This window comes from Suricata suricatta, chromosome 14 (assembly GCF_006229205.1).
Source record: "Suricata suricatta isolate VVHF042 chromosome 14, meerkat_22Aug2017_6uvM2_HiC, whole genome shotgun sequence".
Lineage (NCBI taxonomy): Eukaryota > Metazoa > Chordata > Mammalia > Carnivora > Herpestidae > Suricata > Suricata suricatta.
In genome coordinates this window covers 17,606,754-17,622,510 of record NC_043713.1, presented here as the reverse complement: position 1 = coordinate 17,622,510, position 15,757 = coordinate 17,606,754, and positions in this window count along the sequence as shown.

The following is a 15,757-nucleotide window of genomic DNA, read 5'->3' as shown; positions in this document are numbered from 1 at the left end:
ATGGTTTCTGGTCCTCCCCTTCCAAATATCAAAATCAATCATTTATGAGGCCAGCTCCTTGGCTTTCTATCGGGGTTCCCTGGTGTGTTCAGAGGCTGAACATGACACACAGCTAAACCCACCGAGTTTGTGTTCTGGGTCCGAAACAGAGAGCGTGGAGGGAAAAAGCCAGATGGTCTGGGTTCTCTTCCTGTCTCTGTGCCTTCTAGCTGTGCGACCTTGGACATGTCACTGCACCCCCCTGTACCTCAGTTTCCTCGTCCGTAGAGCAGCGAGTATAGTACTTATCCTCATGGGATCACTGTGATGAATAAGTGAGTGAATACATATAAAGCACTTAGAATCATGCCTGACACACAGGAAAGTTGGTATGAGTATATTAGTATTACAATTCCTTCATTTGCTGTTTGACATCTTTGTACTCACACTCTAAATGACGGCTCTTCTTTCCCTAAAAACCCACTATTGGAAGAGGAGCTGAATGAACAGTATCATCCAGAGGGGGTTACTGACCATCTGCTACATAGTGTTAGGTGCTGTGTCCACAAAAATGAAGAGGTCAGGCGCCAGCCATTGCACCTCCCGAACGGAAGTGGATTTCATTTTTTTTTTCCATGCATGCAAAAGCAAAGGGCATTTATTATTATGGGCTTAAGCTCGGGCTCACAGACTTCACCAATGCAGTGGATCCGTGCTGAGAGCTGTAAGTGGATTTCAAACCAAGGATATTGGCAACCATGTGTTCCAGAGAGTTCCCTGGCTGGTGGATGGTGCCAAGGGCCACAGAGCAGGAATGGCGCAGGGCTCAATCCTGCCACTGCCAGGGGCTTGAGCCAGGCCCTCCTGACCACAGATGTGGTTTTTTTGGCTGCTTATTTATAAAAGTGAAAGAGACTTAAGAGACAGATCAATTAAATCCAATATCTGGATCTGGTTTAGATCCTGTTTGAACATAACAACTATAAAATCACACTTTTGAGATAACTGGGAAAATTTGATCACAGACTGGTTGTTAGCGGGTGATAAATGTATCGTGTGTCATGTTTCAAAAAGTCTTTCTTAATTAGAATTATACACATAGATGCTTATAGATGAAATGGTATAATGTCTGGAATTTGTTTTCCCAGCTTCATTGAAGTATGACTCATAAATAAATTGTATATAGTTAGGTTGTACAATGTGATTTTTTAAGGTTTGTAATGGGATGGCTTAAAATACCTGTACATTGTGAAATGATGACCCTGATCAATTAATTAATATCCATCATCTTACAGTTACCTTTTCTGTTTGGATCTTTTAAGTGTGACAACATTTAAGATCTACTCTCTTACTCTTAAATACAGAGAACAAACTGAGGGTGGATGGGGGTGGGGGAGAGGGGACAAGGGTGATGGGCATCGAGGGTGGCTTGTTGGGATGAACACGGGGTATTATATATAAGCCAATTTGACAATAAATTATATTCATAAAAAAGATCTACTCTCTTAACAATTTTCAAGTATATAATAGAGTATTATTAACTGTAGTCACCATGCTGTACATTAGATCCCCAGAACTTAGTCATCTTGTAACTGAAGTTGTACCCTTTAACCAACATCTCCCCATTTCCCCCACCCTTCACCCCCTGGTAACTACCATTCTAGTCCTGTTTCTATGAATTCAACTTTGTTAGATTCCACATGTAAGTGACATCAGGCAGTATTTATCTTTCTGCATCTGGCTTATTCCATTTAGCAAAATGTCCTCCAGTTTCATCCATGTTGTTACAAATGGCAGGATCTCCTTCTTTTTTATGATTGAATAATATTCCATTGTATACTTACACTGCAGCTTTATCCATTCATCTTTTTTTTGAATTTTTATGGTTTTTATTTATTTTTGAGAGACAGAGACAGTGCGAGCAGGGAGGGTCAGAAGGAGCAGGAGACACAGAATCTGAAGTAGGCTCCAGGCTCTGAGCTAGCTGTCAGCACAGAGCCCGACGTGGGGCTTGAACCCATGAACCGTGACATCATGACCTGAGCTGAAGCCGACTGCTCAACCGACTGAGCCACCCAGGCGCCCCTATCCATTCATCTTTTGACAGACACTTAGGTTGTTTCCATATCTTGGCTATTGTGAATGATGCCACAATGAACAACAAACATCGAGAACAGATACCTCTTCCAGATACTGATTTCATTTCCTTTGGATACATACCCAGAAATGGGATTGCTCATATGGTAATTTTATTTTATTTTTTTTGAGGAGCCTCCATCTGTTTTCTATAGCTGCTATACCATTTTAGCTTTCCCACCAACAGGGTGCAGGGTGCCAATCTCTCCATGTCTTCGACAATGTTTGTTGTCTTTGGTCGTTGCTGTTGATGATGTTTTGATAAGAGCCATCCCAACAGTTGTAAAATGGTCTCTCATCCTGGTTTTAATTTGCATTTCCCTGACGATTAGGAATGTCGAGCACACTTTCATATGTTGTTGGCTATCTGTATGTCTTCTTTGGAGAAATGTTTGTTCGGGTCCTTTGCCCATATTCGATCAGGTTACTTGTTATTTTGTCATTGAGTTATAGGAGTTTCATGTGGAATTTGCTTTATGAAACTCCCCTAGGGTGACGAGGAAGAATGTAGATTTAAAAAAAGACTGATCCGGGGCGCCTGGGTGGCTCAGTCGGTTAAGCCTCCGACTTCGGCTCAGGTCAGATTTCACATTCGTGGGTTCGAGCCCCGCGTCAGGCTCTGTGCTGACAGCTAGCTCAGAGCCTGGAGCCTGCTTCTGGTTCTGTGTCTCCTTCTCTCTCTGCCCCTCCCCCTCTCATGCTCTGTCTCTCTCTGTATCAAAAATAAATAAAACATTTAAAAAATAAAAAAAAAAGACTGATCCAACGTGGATAATTACTAAAAAATTTTTTAATGTTTATCATTTTGGAGAGAGAGAGAGAGAGAGAGACAGAGTGTGAGTGGGGGATGGGCAGTGAGAGGGAGACACAGAATCTGAAGCAGGCTCCAGGCTCCAAGCTGTCAGCACAGAGCCCAATGGGAGGTTTGAACTCACAACCCATGATATCATGATCTGAGCCAAAATCAGACACTTAACCAGCTGAGCCACTCAGTTGCCCCCAGCATGGATAATTATTGAAGCTGGGAGACAGGGGGTTTGCTTTTCTCTCTTTTTTGGTATCAGTTTGAGAATTTCCATAAGAAAAAGTTGACACAAAAAGACAGTGAACCTCATTAAATACAGTCAACTGATCTCAGACAAAGGAGCAAAGGCAGTACCATGGAGCAAAGGTAGTCTCTTCCAGAAATGGGCTGGAACATCTGGACATCCACACACACACAAATAAATCCAGACATAGACCTAACATCCTCCACAAAGATTAACTCAAAACAGATCAGAGACCTAGATATAAAACACAAACCTATAAAACTAAAAGGTAACAAAGGAGAAAACCTGGATGCGCTTCGGTATAGTGATGATGCCTTTTCAGAGACAACACCGAAGACACAATCCATGAAAAAAATAATTGGTAAGCTGAACTTCATTAAAAATGAAAACTTCTGCTCTGCAAAAGACAACATCAAGAGAATTAGAAGACAAACCACAGACTAGAAGAGAATAATTTGCAAAAGACACATGTGATAAGGATGATAACGATGTCTGCTCTCCAAAATATACAAAGAACTCTTAAACTCAACAAGGAAAAAAACCAATAACTCAGTTAAAATAAAATGGGTCGGAGACCATAACAGATACCTCACCAGAGAAGATATGTAGGTGCAAATAAGTGTATAAAAAGATGGTCCACAGAGTAGGCCATTAGGGAAATATGAACTAGAACAACAACGGGATGTCACTACACACCAATTAAATCAACCAGGATCTGAAACACTGACAACAACCAAATGCTGGCAAGAGTGTGGAGCAACAGGAACTCTCATACAATGCTTGGGGGGAATACAAAATGGTACAACCACTTTGGAAGACAGTTTGGTTGCTTCTTACAAAGCCAGACATACTTGTACCATATGAGCTAGCAATCATTTTCCTTGGTATTTATCCAAAGGAACTGAAAACTTATGTCCACATAAAAACTTATACCCGATGCTTACAGCAGCTTTATTTCTAGTTGCCAAAATTTAGGAGCAATCAAGATATCCTTCAATAGGTGAATGGATAAATAAAACTATGGTATATCCAGACAATGGAATATTATTCATTATTCGGAATATTATTCTAAAAAGAAATGAGCTATCGAGCCATGAAAGGGCAGAGAGGAAACTTAAAACCATATTACTAAGTGAAAAAAGCCAATTTGAAAAGGTACCTGCTGCATGATTCCAACTATGTAACATTCTGGAAAAGGCAAAACAATGGAGACAGTAAAAAAATCAGTGTTTGCCAGGGTGGGCTGGGAGGGAGAGGAGAATAGGCTGAGCCCAGAAAATTGTTAGAGCAGCAAAAATAGTCTATATGGTATAACAATAATGGACACATGTCATCACATCTATATCCAAACCCATGGAATAGGTACCAAGAATGAACCCTAAGGTAAACTATAGACTCGAGCGACTGTGATGTGTTAATGTAGGTTCATCCATAGCAACTACTGTACCAATCTGATGAACGGCGTTGGTATTGGGGGAGACTGTACATGTACAAGGTCAGGAGGTATATGGGAAACCCTTGTGCCCCCTTCTCAAGTTTATTGTAAATTTAAAACTGCTCCCCTGCCTCCCCCAAATGAATCAATAAAGTCTTAAAATTACCCATAGTGGAGAGACAGCTGCTTTGCCTTCAACAGGACTTTGTTCTTCACAACTGGGCACAGTCACCTGTCCCTCGTCCCAGTGGCCCTTGCCACATCCTCCGTGTCCTTAGCATGGAGAGGGCATACAACAGTGATACTGGTGGTTATAGGACCTAGCAATTCATCTTTCTGAGGGAGACCTGCAGCGAAAACCTGGAAACAAAGGGTCTATTTCTCATGTTTCCAAGCACACGTTCTCAACTCTCTGACCAGTTACTACAAAGGCCTCTCGGCCAAGGACTTGCTCTTGACAGCCTCAGGCTGCGTGAGGAATGCTTTCCATTGCCTTAAGAGCCTCCCTGTCCCTTGGCCCCTGTGTCCGTCAGCTCTGTGGCCATGCTATTTCCAGAAAAGCCTGTTTGTGGGAAAGAGCCGGCCTGCTGCAGCCCCAAAAGAGTCCGAGGAATGCTCTTGCATTTCCGCCCCCAAACACCTGCAAGATTGCTGTCTCTTTCCTGTTGCCGACATGCTGTCCTAGATGCTGATCATTCTCCCAAAATGTGTTTGCAAAGTCAGCAGAGCTCCGCTTCCTTCTCCCTGCCTCGCGCAAGCCTTCTCCACACAGCCAGGTCAGAGCTTGGGGGAGCAGGTGGCGGTCCCCGTCGTGAACAGCGAAGAGGGCCCTGCTGAGTTGTGGGGAGGGCATTGGAGTAGAGGTCAGGAGCTCTGGCATCCAGAAGCAGCTCTTCTCTTACCTGGTTTGTGTTATCCAGGATTATTCCTTTTATCTCTTTTGAATCCAACTGTTCCCATTTGGAGCACTGAGCTCCAAAAGTCAAGTATTTTCTCATTTCTGAGAGTGACTGGCACATTTCCATTTGAGTGAGAGTCCCTTGAATGGCTGCTACTGGTCACATGAGCCCATACAGATCTGATTTCTCTGCATTAATGCCCTCAGAGGGAGGCCCGTGCCCAGCTGCCACCGGGTTTCCCCACCACAGCCCTTTGGGGGCGGAGCTGAATAGCAGCCAGGTTAACAGTGCCCCTTGTGCACGTGAGAGATGGGAAGCAGTTTTGCCGGGTCTGCATGATTCTGCATTCTAGAACCTTCGAAGCAAGCCTCAGGATGCCAGCAGACCTTCTGGGAAGCCTGCCACTTGCCAATCAGCTAGCCGTTTGGGGTCTTTCCTGTGTACCTCTAACTCTGGCCTCTCTTCACCAGCACCAATCAGGGAGGGCATGGGATAGAAGGAAACAAATGTCTGGTTGGAGTCTTTCCTGACAAGCCACTGGCACTCTGTCCCTGGTCCCTCTGGCCTTGATTGAGGGGTCCTCTGGGTGTCCCCCATGGTCTCTACCCAGACTCAGTTCAATGTGGTGTTTAAGAGGAAGGTTATAGAGCCTCTGATTTCAGAATGCCTGGGGCCACTCCTAGCCTAGCCGCTGAATAGTCCTGTATGTGAGGCCAGTGATTTCCCCTTGCTGGGCCTCAGTATCCCCATTTGTGAAGTGGGGATACATTTTTTGGTGAGAGTTAGATGAGTCAACCTCTCAGGAAAGTGCCTGGCACAAATGAGGGCTCCATAACTGTCAGTTTCGGCTACAATGATGGGCTGCCGGCCCACGGCTCCGGAGGATGGGGGAGGGTGGGGATTATCGTGTGGTCAGGGGGAGGGCTGCAGGACTATCAGCTATTTCACTAGCTCACAAACATAAAAGAAGCCTGTGTCCTCCGGTCTATCCAGTAACCCCTGGGAAGCAGCTCTGGCCTCATTTGTGCTCTTTGGGGGTTCCCCCTGTCCCCCTCCTTGGCCAGAAGTCCTAGGGCTGAGTTAAGGGAAAACCAGATCTTTCTGCTGACCTCAGGCCCCACACTCAGTTGGTGCCCTGGGCTTTCTCCCCGTGACCTTAACCAGGAGACAAACCCAGTTCTGCCTGGAGGCGAATTAGTTCCCTTGAATGGCTCATTTTTTGAATGCCTACTCTGCACTCCCACTTGGCCAGGAACTGGGGGACCCCAGACTGTGAAAGACAGAGGTTCAGTTTCCTCCTGGCCTCAAGCTCCTTCTCATTCCCTGATCTAGACCCCTCCTCTCCAGGAACATGTCAAGCACCCTCTTGCCCCAGAGCCTTCACCTTGCTGTTTCCTTAGCTTGGAACTCTCCTCCTCTCAGATAAACACAGAAGTCTCTCTCCCTGGCTTCCTGCAAGTCCATGCTCCAGTGTCATCTCCTCAGGAAAGCATTCTCTGATCTTACTGTTTAAAGCAACCCAACACTCGGTATGCTTTTTCCCTGTCCTTTGGTTTTCACTGAGCTTGTACTACTTGACATTATCTTATGTATTTGTGTAATTTATTTTTGCCTGTCTTCCCCAGACTTGAATATATATCAGGTATTCTTAAACTTTTCGTGTTCCACGCCCCCATCGGCGATCTGGTGAAGCCTATGGGTCCCTTTTCAGTGTTATCAATGCATAAGATACAGTACAGTATATTTACAAAGGAAACCAACTATATTGAAATATGATATTAAAATACTAAAAGGCAGCCTAAAGAATGGGAGAAGATATTTGCAGGTGACCTATCAGATAAAGGGTTAGTAACTAAAATCTGTAAAAACTTACCAAACTCAACACCCGAGAAACACATAATCCAGTGAAGAAATGGGCAAAAGACAGGAAGAGGTATTTCCAAGAAAGATACCTAGCTGACTAACAGACACATAAAAAGATGCTCAACATCACTCATCATCAGGGAAATACAAATCAAAACCAAGATGAGATACCACCTCACACCAGTCAGAATGGCTAAAATTAACAACTCAGGAAACAACAGATGTTAGCAAGGATGTAGAGAAAGGGAAACCCTCTTGCACTGTTGGTGGGAATGCAAACTGGTGCAGCCGCTCTGGAGAACAGCATGGAGGCTCCTCAAAAAGTTAAAAAGAGCTGCCATATGACCAGATCAATTGCACTCCCAGGTATTTATCCAAAAGATACAAAAATGCTGATTTGAAAGGCATGTGCTCTCCAATATTTTTAGCAGCACTATCAACAATGGCCAAATTATGGAAAGAGCCCAAATGTCCATCAACTGACAAATGGATATATATATATATGTATATATATATAATGTAATGTTACTCAACAATTAAAAAATGAAATCTTGCTATTTGCAACAATAATGTGGGTGGAACTAGAGTGTATTATCCTAAGTGAAATAAATCAGTGTGAAGAAGACAAACACAATATGATTTCACTCATATATGGAATTTAAGAAACAAAACAGATGAATAAAGGGTAATGGAAGAAAAAATAAGATAAAAACAGAGAGGGGGACAAACCATAAGAGAGACTCTTAAATACAGAGAACAAACTGAGGGTTTCTGGAGGGAAGTGGATGGGGAGATGGGCTAGATGGGAGATAGGCATTAAGGGGGGCACTTGACATGAGCACTGGGTGTTATATGTAAGTGATGAATCACTAAGTTCTATTCCTGAAACTGTTATTACACTATATGTTAACTAATTTGGATTTAAATTAAAATATTTTAAAAAGGCAAAAAAATCCCCACCCCAAAACAACCTTCAAATTTATAATACAGGAATATAATACAGGAATAACACATAAAATGACAATATCTAACATGGTCTGTCAACTCCCTAATTTTATAGTAATAGTATTCCTCATAAATATTTCTAGATATCTGCAACAACTGTAATGTGATGTGAAAATATTTATTTCTATTGGTGACAAAGCCACAGGTACTATTAATACCAGTATGATCTGTTGCCTCCATTCAGAATTGAAAGAAATGCTAAATTTTAGTTACTTTAGGAAAATAAAGATGCATTTTTCTCCCTCATCTAAGGTCACAGATTCATTGAGTTCATAACCTCTAGTGAAGCTCTTTAGACCAAAGACACTGGTTTCTCCTGCTAGTTCTAAAAACCAGGCCATGCATATCACAGCTACTCAATAAACATTTTTAGTAGCAAAAAAATTAAGAGCCCATGTTACAGTTAAAGGGTTAAAGTTTGTTCCCTCGTCTTTCACATCTGTTTTAGTAATAAAATGATAGCAACAACTAGTATTCGATGATTTTTGCTATGTGCCAGACATTGTTTTATAAACATTTAATTTTTCCCATTTTAATTCTTCCAAGAACTCTGAAACGTGTACTGGTTTTTTTCTTTATTTAAGTAATCTCTACACCCATACGGGGCTCAAACACACAACTCCGAGACCAAGAGTCACATGCCAGGTACCCCAAGGTAGGTACTATTAATACTCTCTTTCTGTGGTTATGGAAACTGAGCCAAATAGAGTGTAAATAGTCTGTTCAAGGCCACGCAGCTGGTGTTAGACCTCTCATCTGTCTGCATCCAGAGTAAGCTTAAGAGATTAAGATAGTTTCCTCTGGTATCTCGACCCTGGGAACTTTGTCTTTGGCCTCAGTTCCAAAGGTCCAGTCCTGGTTCCCTCCGTTGGCTAGGGCTCTCTTCAGACCAGCTCTCTTCCATCCTTGTCTTCTCAGAGGGGCTGTGGTGCTATCTTCAGGATCTCAGCCACCCCTGGCTTCACACCACCACTTCAAAGCTAAAGACCACTAGGTCAGTATCTCCAGGACTGATTTCTCTTCTACCCTCCAAATCTCCATGTACACCTACCCACTGGACACCTCCCCTTGGTGCCCTTCATGCCCCTCTATGTAAAGGTAAGGTTCACCTGTGTGAGGATTTTCCTGACCCTTCCCAGACAGATCTCCCTGCCCAGCGTTGCCATTGTTTCCTGTACAGACTTACCACCACCCAGGTCATACTGTGTTACCCAATTTATTACATGCCTACTTCTCCTTACCATTCTGACAGCTCCCTGGGGACAGAGACTATTTCTACTTTGTCTCTAAATCCCTAGGACTTAGAGCAATGTTTGACACAGCAGGTGCACTATGGATGCTTACTGAATGGGTAAACTCATGAATGAATAAATAAGTAAATGATTTATATGCTTAAACCTACTTAACACTTTGACTACTGTGTTATTATTATTCACATACAACCAAGAGTCTGGTACCATCACACGACCCAAGAGAAATGGGTTCTGATAATTCGAGGAAAGGATAGAGTTCCTTTTATCTCCAAGCTTGAAGTCAGTCTTAGCAGTAAAAATACACAGAACTAGATCACAACAGGGTATGCTAGCTATTTGTTGCAGTCCCTCAAATCAATTCAAACTCCGTTAATACTTAATTTAATTCCCTGACTTTTTTTCTTAGAACATTAACAGATATGTTATTAAGCTGTGGGGTCATCTATAATTGGTCATCTCTCCGTGAATTAAATTTTAAAAAGGAAAAGTAAGATCAAAGAATAATCAGATTTCCTATTTATGTAGGGCAAACAAGTTAAATTATATTTACTTTCTAAAAATAGATTATTTTCTTAAGAATCAAACATTTATTTTTATCTCAAGCAATTTCAATACATCTTATGTAGAGTTAACAAATAAATTCCAGGTAATAGTATTACATATTTAATAAATGTAGCCTGTATTGAATGATATTTGAGTGCAAAGCATCCAGCAAGTTCTGGAGGCAAAAACGATGGATTGAACACAAACTCTTCTTTTAAAAAAGACACTGTGAACAATAGAAGGGTGCGAGCCTTGAGGGAAGGACTGAGCAGAGATGACTAGGAGCGCATACTTCAAAATACCAAATGGAAGCTTTGAGGCATTTTGAAAGCTGGTCTAGTGATATGGTTAATGGTGGAGGGAACTGTTGGGTCTGAAAATAAAGGAGTATTGGGATAAAAGGCTACTTAAAACTATACTTCCTTATTCATTCCGCACAATGATGGGCACCTAGAGTGAGTCCTCCTTACCAGTTGCCACAAACAATATTGTGTTTGTTGAGCATTCTTGTACATGTTGCCCTTTGTGACATCTCTGGCATATGTATCCAGGATTGCTAGGTCACCAAAATGTCTCTTTCTGTCCTGATAGCACATAAGCCATTGTATAAGCCAATGGTTCCAACCAGGGATGATTCCCCCCCAACCCCAAGGGATATTTGTCAATATCTGAAGACATTCTGATTATCATGACTGAGGGGGTGCTACTGTTATCTAGTGGGTAGAGACCAAGGATGCTTCTAAACACCCTACAATGTATAAGACAGCTCTCATGACGAAGAATTATCTGGCCCAGAATGTCAATATGGCGAGGTTGGGAAACCCAAGCATCTGAATCTGTGGTCCATATTCCTTTTCAATGATGAAACTGAGTCAGTCCATAAACTTCCTGAAAATGTATGCCAAATTTTATGTGTGTTTATGATGTATGGAGTGGATGTAGCAGTATCCTCCCATTCATGTCCACTCAGAACCTCAGAATGTGATCTTCGAGAATAGGGTTTTTACAGATGTGATTTGCTAAGGATCTTGCAATAAGATCATATTGGATTTAGGATGGGCCCTAAATCCAATGACTGGTGTCCTTAGAGGAAGAAGAGAGAAATCACAGAGGCACACAGAAGAAGACATGCGAAGATGGAAGGAGGTAAAAACAGCAGAAATGCTGTCACAGAGCAGGAAATGCCAGGAACCACCCAAATTTGGAAGAAGGGTGGTAGGATCCTCCCCTAGAGACTCTGGAGGGAGCCTAGCCCTGCGAACCCCTCGATTTCAGACTTCTGACCCCCAGAACTGTAAAAGAACCAATTTCTGTTGTTTTAAGCCACAATGTCTGTGGGAATTTGTTACCATGGCCCTAGGAAACTAACATAAGGTATATGCATTTTTTTTTTAAGGCAAAGGGTTTATTTTTTTGCTGCCCAGTATTTTCTTTTTCCCTTTTGGTAATAACACCATAATTTCTCTCTTACTTGCTCAGTCTGAGTGTTGAGAGTGGGGTTGACCCCACTTCTAGTCATGTGATTCAAACCCAACTAGTCGACCAAGTGGTTGTTCAGGGTTGGGCATGTGGCCCTAGTGATGTCCTGCAATATTCCATAGAATCCTTTCATCTAAAGTTGTCTTGCTGATATAGATGGCTGCCTTCGCTGGTGGTTCTCTCTCCCACTATTTACAGAAAGGCTGATGAGAATAAAGTCAACACAGAGGACAACACAGCCAAGAAAGTGAGGATATTCTGATGACTTCACTAGAGACCCTGGATCTCTCTATCCTGGAGGATTCATTTCTTAACCTTTTTTGTCATGTAACCACTGAATTTTTCCCTCAGTCCCACATTTTCTTTTCATTTGTTTGTTTAGACCAGGATAAGTCAGGTGTCTGTCAAATGAAGCTATCTGAAAAAGTTCTGACAAATAGAATTTCTAGTTTTCATTGAAAGTGCAATAGAGTGTTCCCCAAAATGCTTAGGAACCCCCAATCTGTCTTTATTACTGTTAGAAAGGTTTGTAGTTCTGTGCTTAAAAGGACCACTATATGGTCAGAATAGTAACAGAACATTCTCACACCCAGGAATAGGGCTTCTTTGGTTTATTGAACTTAAAGTTTTAAAAAGTTTCTAGGATCAAGAAATTTTATTTTATTACTTTTTTAACTTTATTTATTTTGAGAGAGAGCAAGTGAGCACAAGATGGGGAGGGGCAGAGAGAGGGGGAGAGAGGAAATCCTAAGCAGGCACTGCGCTGATGCAGAGCATGAACCCATGAATCGTGAAATCATGACCTGAGCCAAAGATGGATGTTTAACTGACTAAGTCACCCAGGAACCCCAGGATCAAGGAATTTTAGAATTGAAAAAAGATATCAGAGATTAACTGGATTTTTTTAACAGATAAAAACAGGGAGGAAGAAGAATATATTATACATTGACAATCCAGATCACTAGAAATATAATTTATCTCAATTGTCCTTTAAATATGCATTTATCTTTGCACATCACAAATAAAATCTATTTAGAAAAATATTTCTACTTAGAATTTCTTTGGAACACATATATAAAGAAAGATGAGCTTATAAATGGTGCAATCATAGATTCAAATGAGATGAAAGGAATATGAAAAGCCCACATGTTTTGCTCAACATTCCCTGTTTGAGATGCCTGTCTGAATTCTCCTTGGTTTGTGATTCATCCAGCATACTCAAAAACTCCTCAGTAAACAAAGTTAACACTCCTCCATTGTTTGCTCTTCCTGTCTTGCCTGATCACATCTCTTTGATGAGGTGTCTGCCAAACATCCACTGGAGAAAAGTGAAAATGACGATATTTGGGTCTCTGTCATAGCTGTGTTTGGAACCAGGCATGCGGATTTGGCGATCACATCTCCAAGTTGATTCACTTACTCTTGGTGACTTAGGAGGTGCTTTGTTTTTTCCCCTCCTTTCACACACCTACAGGTGTCTTGGTTTAAGTCCCTCATGTTATGTTACAGGTATTGGCATGATGGAGGGACCTCTCTGACCTCCCTTGACTCCTTCAGGATTGTGAGGCAAAAGTAGCCACATCTTTCTCAATGCTTGGAATGAGGAAATAAGATGTATCGGCCAAATACCTCCATTCCCCAGCCTTCCTTAACGTAGGGGTGGGTGTCTTAAACATTTTTCTGAGGGGTGAGAAACCAGAGGGAGGAGAGAGAGAGAGAGAGAGAGAGAGAGAGAGAATCCCAAGAAGGTTCCACACTCAGTGCAGAGTGGACACAGGGCTTGATTCTATGACCATGGGTCATGACCTGAGCCAAAATCGAGAGTTGGACACTGAACCGATTGAGTCACCCAGGCGCCTGAAAACAGGGATTCTGATGCTCTCTTGACTAGATCTTGAAGAAGACATGTAGGTAACACTGAAGCAACACTTCTTCTTTTCCACATTCTTCTGAGCAAGCCACTGTGTGGTTGTGTCCTCGTGCGGGGCAGGCGTAAGGAAAGGAATGGCAGTATAGTCAGGCCTTCATCTCAAGAGCTGAGTTAATCTCCACACCCCCTTTAGGAACTCAGGAACATTTCTGAGATGGATCTAAGACTGCAGTCAAGCTAAATAAGCCCCACAAGGACATGGATTTCAGGCATGTGTGAAGGAATCTCAATACAACATTAACCGTTGAAGAACAAAGACAAGTCATACAAAGGAGCTTACTTGCAGTCTATGCTCTGGCTCTCTTACTGTTATGTGTAGACATAGAATCAAAGGTCCCGAGATAGGAATATCACCCATCCTCTTTGGTACACAAACAACATCCTCCAATGTGACAAAATGAATTGCAGAGTTGGGTTCAAGGCAGGAATCCTGACAGTAGTGTTTTAAAATGTGGTGCCCAAACTTACTGATCCTCTCCCTGTTGAGAAGTCTATACCCCCTCTTCTTGAATCTGAACCCTATGATTGCCTCATTAATAGAATGTGGCAGAAATGATGCTATATAGCAGCTTCTCAGGCCAGGACTTTAAGGAACTGGCAGCTTCTACCTTTTGCCTCTTGGAACACATTGTCTCAGGATCCAGCCACCATGCTGTAAGGAAGCCCAATCAGCCCTATGGGGAGGCCAATGTGGAAAGGAATCAAGGTCCCTGGCTCATAGCCCCAGCTGAGCTCTCAGACAACAGCCAGTACCAATTCTGGAAACAGATCCTCTGGCCCCACCTCAGCCCAAATCAGTGTTACAGAGATGGACCCTCCCTGCTGGGCTTTGCTCACATTGCAAACTGGTGGGGTAAACAAATGTCTTTACACGCTTAGTGGTATTAAGCCACTAAGTTTTAGGCCATTATTGCTGTTACACAGTAATACACGAGTAGAATACGCCATGGCCAATATACTTCCTATTATACCATCAGCCAGCATCCTTTTGGAGATGACAGTTGGAGCCAATGGGGAAAGTGCTGCATCAGTGGTTCTTAAACTTAATCAGATATTATGCAGATTTAGGAAACTTGTCAAAATGTAACTCATGTGACTGTTGCAGGAAATTTGGTATGGGTCTGAGTACCTGCATTTTTAACAGATGCCCCACTGGTCCAAGAATACTGTATAGTCCTCTGTTAATCAGATAATAATTATTCTAGTGAAAGAGCATGATTGCTGGCTAAGATGCTTTGGGACAATTACAGCTGTCCTTCTGATCTACCTTCTCTCCCTCCTTCATCATTTTTCCTCTTGAAAAAGACTAGTATATAAGATTGTATACAGAGGGAAAAATATTACTTTAATCCATTTAACCATATGAGGATCTGGAATTCTTCATGGACCTGGAATTCTTTCACTCAAATTCTGCATGTTCAGAGCTGCCTTGTAGAAGCCCACAACTCTGCCCAGTGGCCTGTCACTACCTGGTGGGAAGAGCACATACTCTGGAATCAGACAGAGCTGGCTTCAAAACCTGGGGGTCTCTCATTAGCCAATTGCTTTCCCTTTCAAGGTCTCAGTTTGCTCATCTATAAAATGGCAATAGTCATGTTGCCTAACTCACAGAATTTCTATGGCAATTAAATGATTCTTAGCACAATTCCTGGCACTTAGCAAATGCTCAATAAATATTCTGTATTATGGCTTGTCCAATAAAAGATACAGGGGAGAGGACACTGTCATTCAGTGCCTAAACTTATATCTGGAGACAGGAGTGGGCAAAATCAGTGGTAACCTCAGCCTGATGTAAACCAGGATCAGATCACTGGGGCATATTTTAAAAACACAGATTCACAGACCCTGATTCAGTAGATATGCCCAAGCCCTAGAATCTGCAAATCATTCTGAGGAGCTGTCAGATTAGGGATCCAGTAGAACACTCAGTGTTCATTGCTTCTGAACATGCTGAATACCTTACATATTAAAATAATTTGCAAGATATTGTCCTGTTCCAGCAGACTTAAGTGCACTTTGCACCCCAACCTTTGTATCCAAAGGATGCAAAGATGCTGATTTGAAGGGTACTTGCACCCCGATGTTTATAGCTTATCAACAATAGCCAAATTATGGAAAGGGCCCAAAAATCCATTGACTGGTGAATGGATAAGGAAGATGTGGCACATATATATATGAAATATTAC